This window comes from Trichomycterus rosablanca, chromosome 13, assembly GCF_030014385.1.
Source record: "Trichomycterus rosablanca isolate fTriRos1 chromosome 13, fTriRos1.hap1, whole genome shotgun sequence".
Lineage (NCBI taxonomy): Eukaryota > Metazoa > Chordata > Actinopteri > Siluriformes > Trichomycteridae > Trichomycterus > Trichomycterus rosablanca.
In genome coordinates this window covers 15,819,173-15,829,104 of record NC_086000.1, presented here as the reverse complement: position 1 = coordinate 15,829,104, position 9,932 = coordinate 15,819,173, and the positions used below count along the sequence as shown (strand labels likewise).

Genomic DNA, 9,932 nt, shown 5'->3' with positions numbered 1-9,932 from the left:
AATCCCAGAGCGAATGCCGAGTTGCTCCCGAGCTGCCACATCTATCGGCGAGCAAAAATCAGGGCAAAAATCGTGTAGTGTGAACTAGGCATTAGTCTCTCAGACATGACCAATTACTACTCCTCCTGCCCTCACTGTTTCCAACGAAAATATAAAAGTGCAGAAACTTTTTGAAGATCCCTTGTATTTTGCATTTTTCCCAAATTCAATACTGCTTTTCATTACAAATGACATAAACAAAGTTGTATCTTTAAAAATAAAAACAGAGAATTTATAATTTTGTATCTAGTCTGATTTCATTACACACTGGGCGACATTGTGCAGTTAGTGTCAAATTATGTAATAAGACTTTAATGACAGATCTGCAATTATACCATCATGTAAGTTCATCAGTCACAAAACTGATCATAATGGTGCCGCCGTTTTTTTATAAACACTTAAATAAACAGGATTTAGAATATGCAAAAGAGAAGTCTCAAGCATATTTGATTAAATAAAACAGAACATGAAATGACATTTCTTTATTTTAAATAAAACATAGGGTGAAAATGATATTTTTTATACATATATTAGCATCTGCGGTTGTGTGGGGTGTGGTTCAGATCAGGGCTGCAACGTGAAGGAGGAGACTGAGGGTTGATTAGTGGTTACACCTGTGAAAGCTAATTACCCACTGTATTTAAACCATGTTTTGTCCCACACAGTGTGTGTGTGTGTGTGTGTGTGTGTGCACTGGTATTCATCACATTGAGGGGACATGAATCTGTTTACACAGTCACGTCGTGGGGACCTCTTGCAGTGTGGGGACCTAAAGTCTAGTCCCCATAAAGGAAACCTATTTTAAATGGATACAGGAGGCCTACTAATGGTGCCTGTGTGGTTTTTAGCATTGGCTCAAAACGCATGTTTTTCGGTGAATGTGTGAGTGTGTGGGTTGTGCTCAGTTGCGCCCCCTTTTTTTTATAGCCGGAATCACACACACACACGGATTCCAAATAAGGTTGGGAACCACCCACTTCCTGGTCCCCATTAGGAACGATTTCAGACATTTTTAGTGTTAAAGATGGATATTCACACAGTGGACAAAAAAAGAAGATTATATGCAGGAGAAACCAGCTAAGAAGCTAAGAACTTATATAGAGGACCAAAAATGAAACACAAGGTAAGCATATTTGCATGTCAAACCAGTATAACAATTGTTCAACCGTCAAATTATGTTAATTAGTTCTGTTAGTGAATAGTTATTTGTTCTTTAATACCAGTTCTTCTCCTTCTCCAGCCATAACATTAAAACCTGACCTGTCCTGCTATTAAAGAACATGTAAATGTATTAAAGAACAGCATGAAAGGGGGTAACAAAGCATGTAGAGAAACAGATAAACTACAGTCAGTAATTGTAGAACTACAAAGTGCTTCTATATGGTAAGTGGAGCTGATAACATGGACAGTGAGTGTAGAAACAAGGAGGTGGTTTTAATGTTATGGCTGATCGGTGTAAATGAGTGCAAATAAAGCTTCTTGTTTATAATTGGGCTGTGACAGTGCAGTGGTTAAATAACAATGACTGCGTGTTTTTAGATATATTTAGATATTTATATTAATTTTCCATTAAATAAATTTAAAAATGACAACAAATTTTTGGTAACTTAAAAAGACAGAAAACTGTTAGTTTGAAATGTCTGTGTGCGGCTGCAGTCTCCATTGGGGCCTTTAATTTGAAACAGGTGTAGCATTACTTCACTAATGAACCTGGTTTTCAGTCTCTGTTCTGTGGGTAGAAGTAGAACTCGGAGCTTTAACTGTAAGGCAAGTTTGTTACAAAATGAAATTAAATGCTTAAATGTTTGGGCAGGAAAAGTGAAAGCAGGCATTCTTACGCGTATTACTGCCAGGCAGAGAAAAAAACTTCAGTATGTCGTTTTAACAAGGACATTATAAATGATTTCGTTACAACATGTGTTCTACAGCGAGTGTTAGTAGCTTATGTTTATTTGTACAAAACTAATCTGTGTGTATTGTGTTGGTTTCTAGCGCGTTTCAGTGTGTTCAGGTGTAGTTTACTGAACAGGTTGTTTGGTGCGCGTCTGCAGACGCGTCACTAAGTCCAGTGTGATGCGCTAATAAGTAAAGATAAGTTTTATACCCACAAACCTAATAAACAACATGAACATGATCGAATGGACTTTAAGATAACATTTAACCTTTTTGGCCAGACTCTGAACAAGAGTGTATCTGCAGATGCAAACCATATACAAACAGATTTGTACTGTACTGTATAATTAATGCAAAACCCTAATAAATAACACATATAAATAATATATTATTATAATTTTAGTTTTTGTCCCTTTTTCTTGCATTGTTGCTTAATTGCACCTCATATTTTAAAAAACTTTTTATATGCATATTATATGCATAAGGCATATAATAATAACTTTAAAGACCTAGACTTAATCCAGTACAATAATTGTTTTGTTTTTTTCTGCAGTTTGAAATGAATGTGAAGACTGCTCATGGAGAACACGAGTATGTTGCACAATACATGGTGTACAGACTGGCTCATATTGCAGGATAAGAATAAAAATTAAAATGCTTAAAGAACCAAAATACCAAATGCATTAAGTCTAATTATCTATGAAAATATGTTTACAGGTGGCTACAAAAGCACCCAGTGATATAAATGTAGAAGATATCAGCAAGTCCTGCCATTTAAAAGTTCATATGCAGAAGCACAACGGAAAAAACTGACCAACAGGTACATTGACCAGTCAGGCATTCTGTTAAAAGTTGTCATAAAGTGTTTAATTTGTGTGATTACTTAAGGGAGCCCAATAAAAATAAATATTTAAAATTTGTACAGACGCCCAGCATTGCAGCTAGAGCCGTGGTGGAGGACGACTCCCAATCCTCTGTCCTGTCCAAGACTCTAAGATCCAAGATGAATGATGCTTCTGTTTTAAACAGCACTCCTCTACAGGTACATGCACATCCACATCATCACTTTAAGTTAAAACTACAGGCTCTCTTTTGTCATATATTTTAGTATTTTGGGGTTTTAATTAATTAAAAGAATGTAATAAGTTAATTGTGATGATAATCTAGTAAGAATAATTGTTTATTGTGATGTATCTACAAGGTAGGTTCTAGGGGAACATATAGGGCAGATTTTAACTTTCACAGGGATTTTTGTCTTGTATAATTATCACTTTATTCTGAACACTTACGGCGTCCCCACAACACACCTTCAGTTAGTTTCTGAGTACAAACTGTGTGTAGAAACTGACTTGGTCCCCACAATGACTGTAACATTGTGTGTGTGAAAGGTCCCCGCAAAGCCTGTTTTATTTAATATGTGTGAACACAGACTGCTTGACTGGGCAAAAGATAATTTTTTTATTATTATAAAATTATTTTCTAAAGTCTGGTGCATGTTTTTTGATATAGTTATTTTAAATTGTGTTTACAGACACCCAGCATTGCAGCTAGAGCCGTGGTGGAGGACGACTCCCAATCCTCTATCCTGTCCAAGACTCAGATGGATGATGCTTCTGTTTCAAACAGCACTCCTCAACAGGTACATGCATGTCCACTACTTGACTTTTAGTTTTACAGCCTCTCTTTTGTCATATATTTTAGTATTTTGGGTTTTTAGTCAGTAAAAAGAATGTAATAAGTTAATTGTGATGTAAATCTAGCAAGAATAATTGTTTATTTTGATGTATCTACAAGGTAAGTTCTAGTGGAACATTTAGGGCAGATTTTAACTTTCACAGGGATTTTTGTCTTGTATAATTATCACTTTATTCTGAACACTTACGACGTCCCCACAACACACCTTCAGTTAGTGTATGAGTAGAAACTGTGTGTAGAAACTGAACTAAACTGGTCCCCACAATGACTGTAACATTGTGTGTGTGAAAGGTCCCCACAAGGAATGGTAACATTGTGTGTGTGAAAGGTCCTTTCACACACACACACACACAATGTTACAGTCATTGTGGGGACCTGTTACATACACGCACAATGTTATAGTTACTTGTGGGGACCTTTCACACACACAATGTAATAGTCACTTGTGGGGACCTTTCACACACACAATGTTATAGTCATTGTGGGGACCAGTTTAGTTCAGTTTCTACACACAGTTTCTACTCATACACTAACTGAAGGTGTGTTGTGGGGACGCCGTAAGTGTTCAGAATAAAATGATAATTATCCAAGAAAAAAATCACTGTGAAAGTTAAAATCTGCCCTATATGTTCCCCTTGAACTTACCTTGTAGATACATCACAATAAACAATTATTCTTGCTAGATTATCATCACAATTAACTTATTACATTCTTTTAATTAACTAAAAACCCAAAATACAAAAACATGACAAAAAAGTACTTGTGTATTTGAGATCATCAAACATACAGTGGGGCCAAAAAGTATTTAGTCAGCCACTGATTGTGCAGGTTCTCCTACTTAGAAAGATGAGAGAGGTTTGTACTTTTCATCATAGGTACACTTCAACTATGAGAGACAAAATTAGAAAAAAAAATCCAGGAAATCACATTGTAGGATTTTTAAAGAATTTATTCGTAAATTATGGTGGAAAATAAGTATTTGGTCAATAACAAACAAGCAAGATTTCTGGCTCTCACAGACCTGTAACTTCTTCTTTAAGAAGCTCTTCTGTCCTCCACTCGTTACCTGTATTACCGGTTTGACCTCGTTATCTGTATAAAAGACACCTGTCCACAGCCTCAAACAGTCAGACTCCAAACTCAACCATGGCCAAGACCAAAGAGCTGTCGAAGGACACCAGGAAGAAAATTGTAGACCTGCACCAGGCTGGGAAGAGTGAATCTACAATAGGCAAGCAGGTTGGTGTGAATAAATCAACTGTGGGAGCAACTGTAAGAAAATGGAAGACATACAAGACCATTGATAATCTCCCTCGATCCCGTGGGGTCAAAATGATCATGAGAACGGTGAGCAAAAATCCCAGAACTACACGGAGGGACCTGATAAATGACCTGCAGAGAGCTGGGACCAAAGTAACAAAGGCTACCATCAGTAACACACTACGCCGAGAGGGACTCAAATCCTGCAGTGCCAGGCGTGCCCCCCTGCTTAAGCCAGTACATGTCCAGGCCCGTCTGAAGTTTGCCAGAGAGCATATGGATGATCCAGAAGAGGATTGGGAGAATATCATGTGGTCAGATGAAACCAAAATGGAACTTTTTGGTAAAAACTCAACTCGTCGTGTTTGGAGGAAGAAGAATGCTGAGTTGCATCCCAAGAACACCATACCTACTGTGAAGCATGGGGGTGGAAACATCATGCTTTGGGGCTGTTTTTCTGCAAAGGGGACAGGACGACTGATCCGTGTTAAGGGAAGAATGAACGGGGCCATGTATCGTGAGATTTTAAGCCAAAACCTCCTTCCATCAGTGAGAGCATTGAAGATGGAACATGGCTGGGTCTTCCAGCATGACTGATCCCAAACACACCGCTCGGGCAACGAAGGAGTGGCTCCGTAAAAAGCATTTCAAGGTCCTGGAGTGGCCTAGCCAGTCTCCAGACCTCAACCCCATAGAAAATGTGTGGAGTCCGTGTTGCCCAGCGACAGCCCCAAAACATCACTGCTCTAGAGGAGATCTGCATGGAGGAATGGGCCAAAATAGCAGCTACAGTGTGTGCAGACCTGGTGAAGACTTACAGGAAACGTTTGACCTCTGTCATTGCCAACAAAGGTTATGTTACAAAGTATTGAGTTGAACTTTTGTTATTGACCAAATACTTATTTTCCACCATAATTTACAAATAAATTCTTTAAAAATCCTCCAATGTGATTTCCTGGATTTTTTTTTTCATTTTGTCTCTCATAGTTGAAGTGTAGCTATGATGAAAATTACAGACCTCTCTCATCTGTCTAAGTAGGAGAACCTGCACAATCAGTGGCTGACTAAATACTTTTTGGCCCCACTGTATATGTAAATTTACTGATAAATTAAGTTTTAAATTTAGGATTAAGTATTAAAGTTTTTCTTATTATGATTTCTTGTTTTGTAAATGAAAGACACAAATCTTGACAATTCCAGTGAGCTATTTGATTCTTCATCAGAAAGTGCAGATGATTACATACCTGATACGACTTGTGATAGTGACATTGACACTAGCCTTAAACCAAACCAAAAAACAAAGCACAATACACTGGATGTCTCTGGCTCAGAGAGTTCCACTGTCTGTGACTCCACAACATCAGACAAAATGACCTTTGACGGGCACAGCTTTACACCTGAAGCCACTGGAGCAGAAGAAGAACTTGGTTCAAGTAAGAACATAAATGATCTAATAGTTGTTAGCGCAAGTCAAAAAAGAGGTGGACGAAGAGTGTACAACAAAAAACATTACTGCTTGTATTGCTCTAAGCCGTATGCCAAAGCCGGGTTTCAGGGAGAGGAAGAAACAGCTAGATTATATTCACAACAGAGGACACTACGCTCACAATGCTGCAGTTATGGAGTCAGGACAGGGGAAACTTGATGTTGGGCAGCACTTGTTAAACAAAAGGGGAAATTAGACAAGAATCAACAGTATGTGAGAGAGCAGATGCGAGAAATGGGAAGGCTGGTTCACAATGCCAGAAAAGTCACCACCTTAAAGAAAATGGAAGATCTTATGAATCCAAAAAATTACATGGAGACAGTCAAAACTGTCAAGTTGACATGTGGGTATGACAGTGAAACAAACAAGTTTTTGACCCCATCATTAGCAAACAAACTTGGAAATATCCTGATTAAAGTAAGCAAACTTTTAAAAGCTCAAGGTTTCATCTCAAACAACCAACATCTTGTGAAGAATGCCAGTGAGTTTCAAGACATCCATCGGGAAAAGTAGAATGAGCTAATATCAGCCACGGCATTGAGGAACATAAGGTAAGCAAAGTGGAACGTACCGACTCTCATGCCTTTTACTGAAGACATGCATGCATATCTCAGTCAAGTACAAGATGAGTGGTACATTTCACTCTCGGAAAGTCCCTCTGCAAAAGCCTGGATGGAGCTGAATAAGGTGTGCCTGGCTCAGGTTATTCTCTTCTCAGGGAAGGAGAAGTTGCCAGCATGCTCTTATCTGCATTTTTATCAAGAGACACTTCTGATCACCATGAGGATGTGGACTGGGCACTGTCTGAAGAGGAAAAAAAGCTCTGCAGACACTTCTCAAGGATTGTCGTCGGGGGGAAACGTGGTCGCCCAGTTCCAATTCTTCTGACTCCAAAAATGTTTTGTGCATTAGAGATCCTTGTTAATAGACAATGGTTATATGTTTGCAAGACCAGAAGCTATGACACATTTCAGAGGATCAGACCGTCTCTGTGGCTTTGCAAAGGTGTGTGGTGCAAAGAGTCCCACTGACATCTACCAAACTGAGAAAGCATGCTGCAACCCTTTCAACTGTGCTAAACATGATAGACACAGAAATGGACCAGCTTGCCAATTTTCTTGGACATGACATAAGAATCCATCGTGAGTTCTATCGACTGCCTGAGAAGACCCTACAGCTCGCCAAGATCAGCAAAGTTTTTCAATGCCGTGGCTGATATCAGCTCATTCTACTTTTCCCGATGGATGTCTTGAAACTCACTGGCATTCTTCACAAGATGTTGGTTGTTTGAGATGAAACCTTGAGCTTTTAAAAGTTTGCTTACTTTAACCAGGATATTTCCAAGTTTGTTTGCTAATGATGGGGTCAAAAACTTGTTTGTTTCACTGTCATACCCACATGTCAACTTGACAGCTTTGACTCTCTCCATGTAATTTTTTGGATTCATAAGGTCTTCCATTTTTTTTAAGGTGGTGACTTTTCTGGCATTGTGAACCAGCCTTCCCATTTCTCGCATCTGCTCTCACACATACTGTTAAAAGTATGTGAAGTCATTTCCCAATGTTTCTTTACATGGTTGTGTAAAGGGCACAAGTTTCCCCTGTCCTGACTCCATAACTGCAGCATTGTGAGTGTAGTTTCCTCTGTTGAGAATATAATCTAGCTGTTTCTTCCTCTCCCTGAAACCCTTTGGAAAGCTGTGCCTGTCAGAGGTCATTTTGTCTGATGATGTCGAGTCACAGACAGTGGAACTCACTGAGCCAGAGACATCCAGTGTATATCAAAAGATCAGCAAAGTTCTAATGGCTCTTGAGCAAGGAAGATTAGCTGAGTTTCATGGCAAGAACTTGGATAAAATTGGGCTAGATCCTGATGGTATATTATTTTATTTAACTTTTTGTATTTGGTTTTTGCTTTCTTGCTTTTGTTGAAGTCCCAGTGAATAAAGGGTTTAAGTACTGTTTGATTACTTAGCTAACTAATGCCTGTGTGTATTCTACAGACTGTAAGTGAGGGGGATAAATTGTCGTCATTATAGTGTGTTTTTATAGAATGTAAATATTATTAGGGGGCATATGGGCTTGGGACTGGGACTTCTGTGTGGGAAGCCACAGTGTTGTTAAAAATATAACTCATGGTGTAACCTAATCAAACAGTGTAACACAGTGTCAGTCTTACTTACAAGAAACAGACCCACTTTGAAACATTAAACACTAAAGCCAGTAGCCTGCTCAGGTAGGACAATTGCAGACAAATTAAAGCAGGAAAAATGGTCAGGGTCAGAGCATCTCCAAAACAGCAGGTTTGGGGTGTAACAGTATGCAGTGGTTAGTACTTGAGTCTGGTCCATGGTAGACCATGGAGTGTTCATGGTAGAATCAAGTAATTTCGAGGGTTTACTTTCTTACTGTACTCTTGTAAAAAGGTGGTGGGATGTATTAAGCCGCAGTCAAAGTCAGTTCTCGAAGGTGATGTTTTGGAAGCAGGAAAAATGGGCAACAGTAAGGAACTGTGTGACTTTGACAAGGACCAAATTGTGATGTCTGTGATGCATCTCCAAAACAGCAGGTCTTGTGGGTTGTTCCCAGTAAACAGTGGTTAGTACCTACCAAAAATGGTCCACAGTAGGCTTGGTGTCAGGGTCATGTGCACCCAAGGCTCATTGGTCTTGTGTAGTTTATGTTTCGATGGGTCAGAGCTATACAGGTGTCACTAGGGGGACTTACATAATATTAGGCGGGTTTTAATTTTATGGCTGATCTGTGTATTTATAGCTATTATGAGAATTTGATCCTAATAATCTTTGTCTATGGCAGAATGGACAAACAGTGCAAAGGTAAAACTGCCCATAAGAAGAAAACACCTTGGCTGCAGACAGAGGTGCAGGCGGTGGAATGGCACACGAATCGCTTCATCACATCTTGTATCGTACCAGCACAGCGAGACTGTGAGAAGTGTTTAAGGGCTGAACCAGAAGCTCCTAAGAACCGTGACTGGCAAAATCTGAAATTCTATGTTTATAATCGTATTACGGCCTACAAAAGAAAATTGCAATACAGATAGTTTAAAGATCATTGAGTCTCTGGTATGGCAGTTTTTGTTTACATTCACATGTTCTGATATTGCAGTTTTTGTTTGCATTCACATGTCTCAGCAAGACACACACATGCATACGTCATAAAGGTCTACTGAACAGAAATAGAATTATTTGCTATTTTTTAAAAAGCATTTGAACATTTTGCAATATATTGATTTTCTTTGAACTGTCAATAATACACTATATTGCCAAAAGTATTCGCTCGCCTGCCTTCACACGCATATGAACTTGAGTTCATCCTGAAAAACTTACCATATACAGTGGGGGAAATACCGTATTTTCCGCACTATAAGGCGCACCGGATTATAAGGCGCAGTCTCAATTACGGGGTCTATTTCTGTACTTAACACATACATAAGGCGCACCGTATTATAAGGCGCATGCTAAAACATACGGTCTACAAAAAAAAGGTAACGGAAGCAAAGGTGGCGTGGCGGAGGTAAGCGTACGTACTGTACGTAT

The 9,932-nt window shown here is 39.0% G+C and overlaps 1 long non-coding RNA gene across 3 annotated transcripts; it reads left to right on the top strand.

Moving 5' to 3' along the window:
• The first annotated feature begins 1,143 nt into the window (after positions 1-1,143).
• LOC134325740 (uncharacterized) lies at positions 1,144-9,447 on the top strand. Of its 3 annotated transcripts, none has more exons than XR_010014338.1 (6): positions 1,144-1,162; positions 2,486-2,523; positions 2,650-2,752; positions 2,858-2,974; positions 3,464-3,571; positions 9,190-9,447. It is a non-coding gene; the product is annotated as an uncharacterized LOC134325740 (long non-coding RNA). The 3 variants fall into 3 exon arrangements; XR_010014336.1 differs by lacking the exon at positions 1,144-1,162 and adding an exon at positions 1,732-1,801; XR_010014337.1 differs by lacking the exon at positions 1,144-1,162 and adding an exon at positions 1,873-1,972.
• The last annotated feature ends 485 nt before the right edge of the window (positions 9,448-9,932 follow it).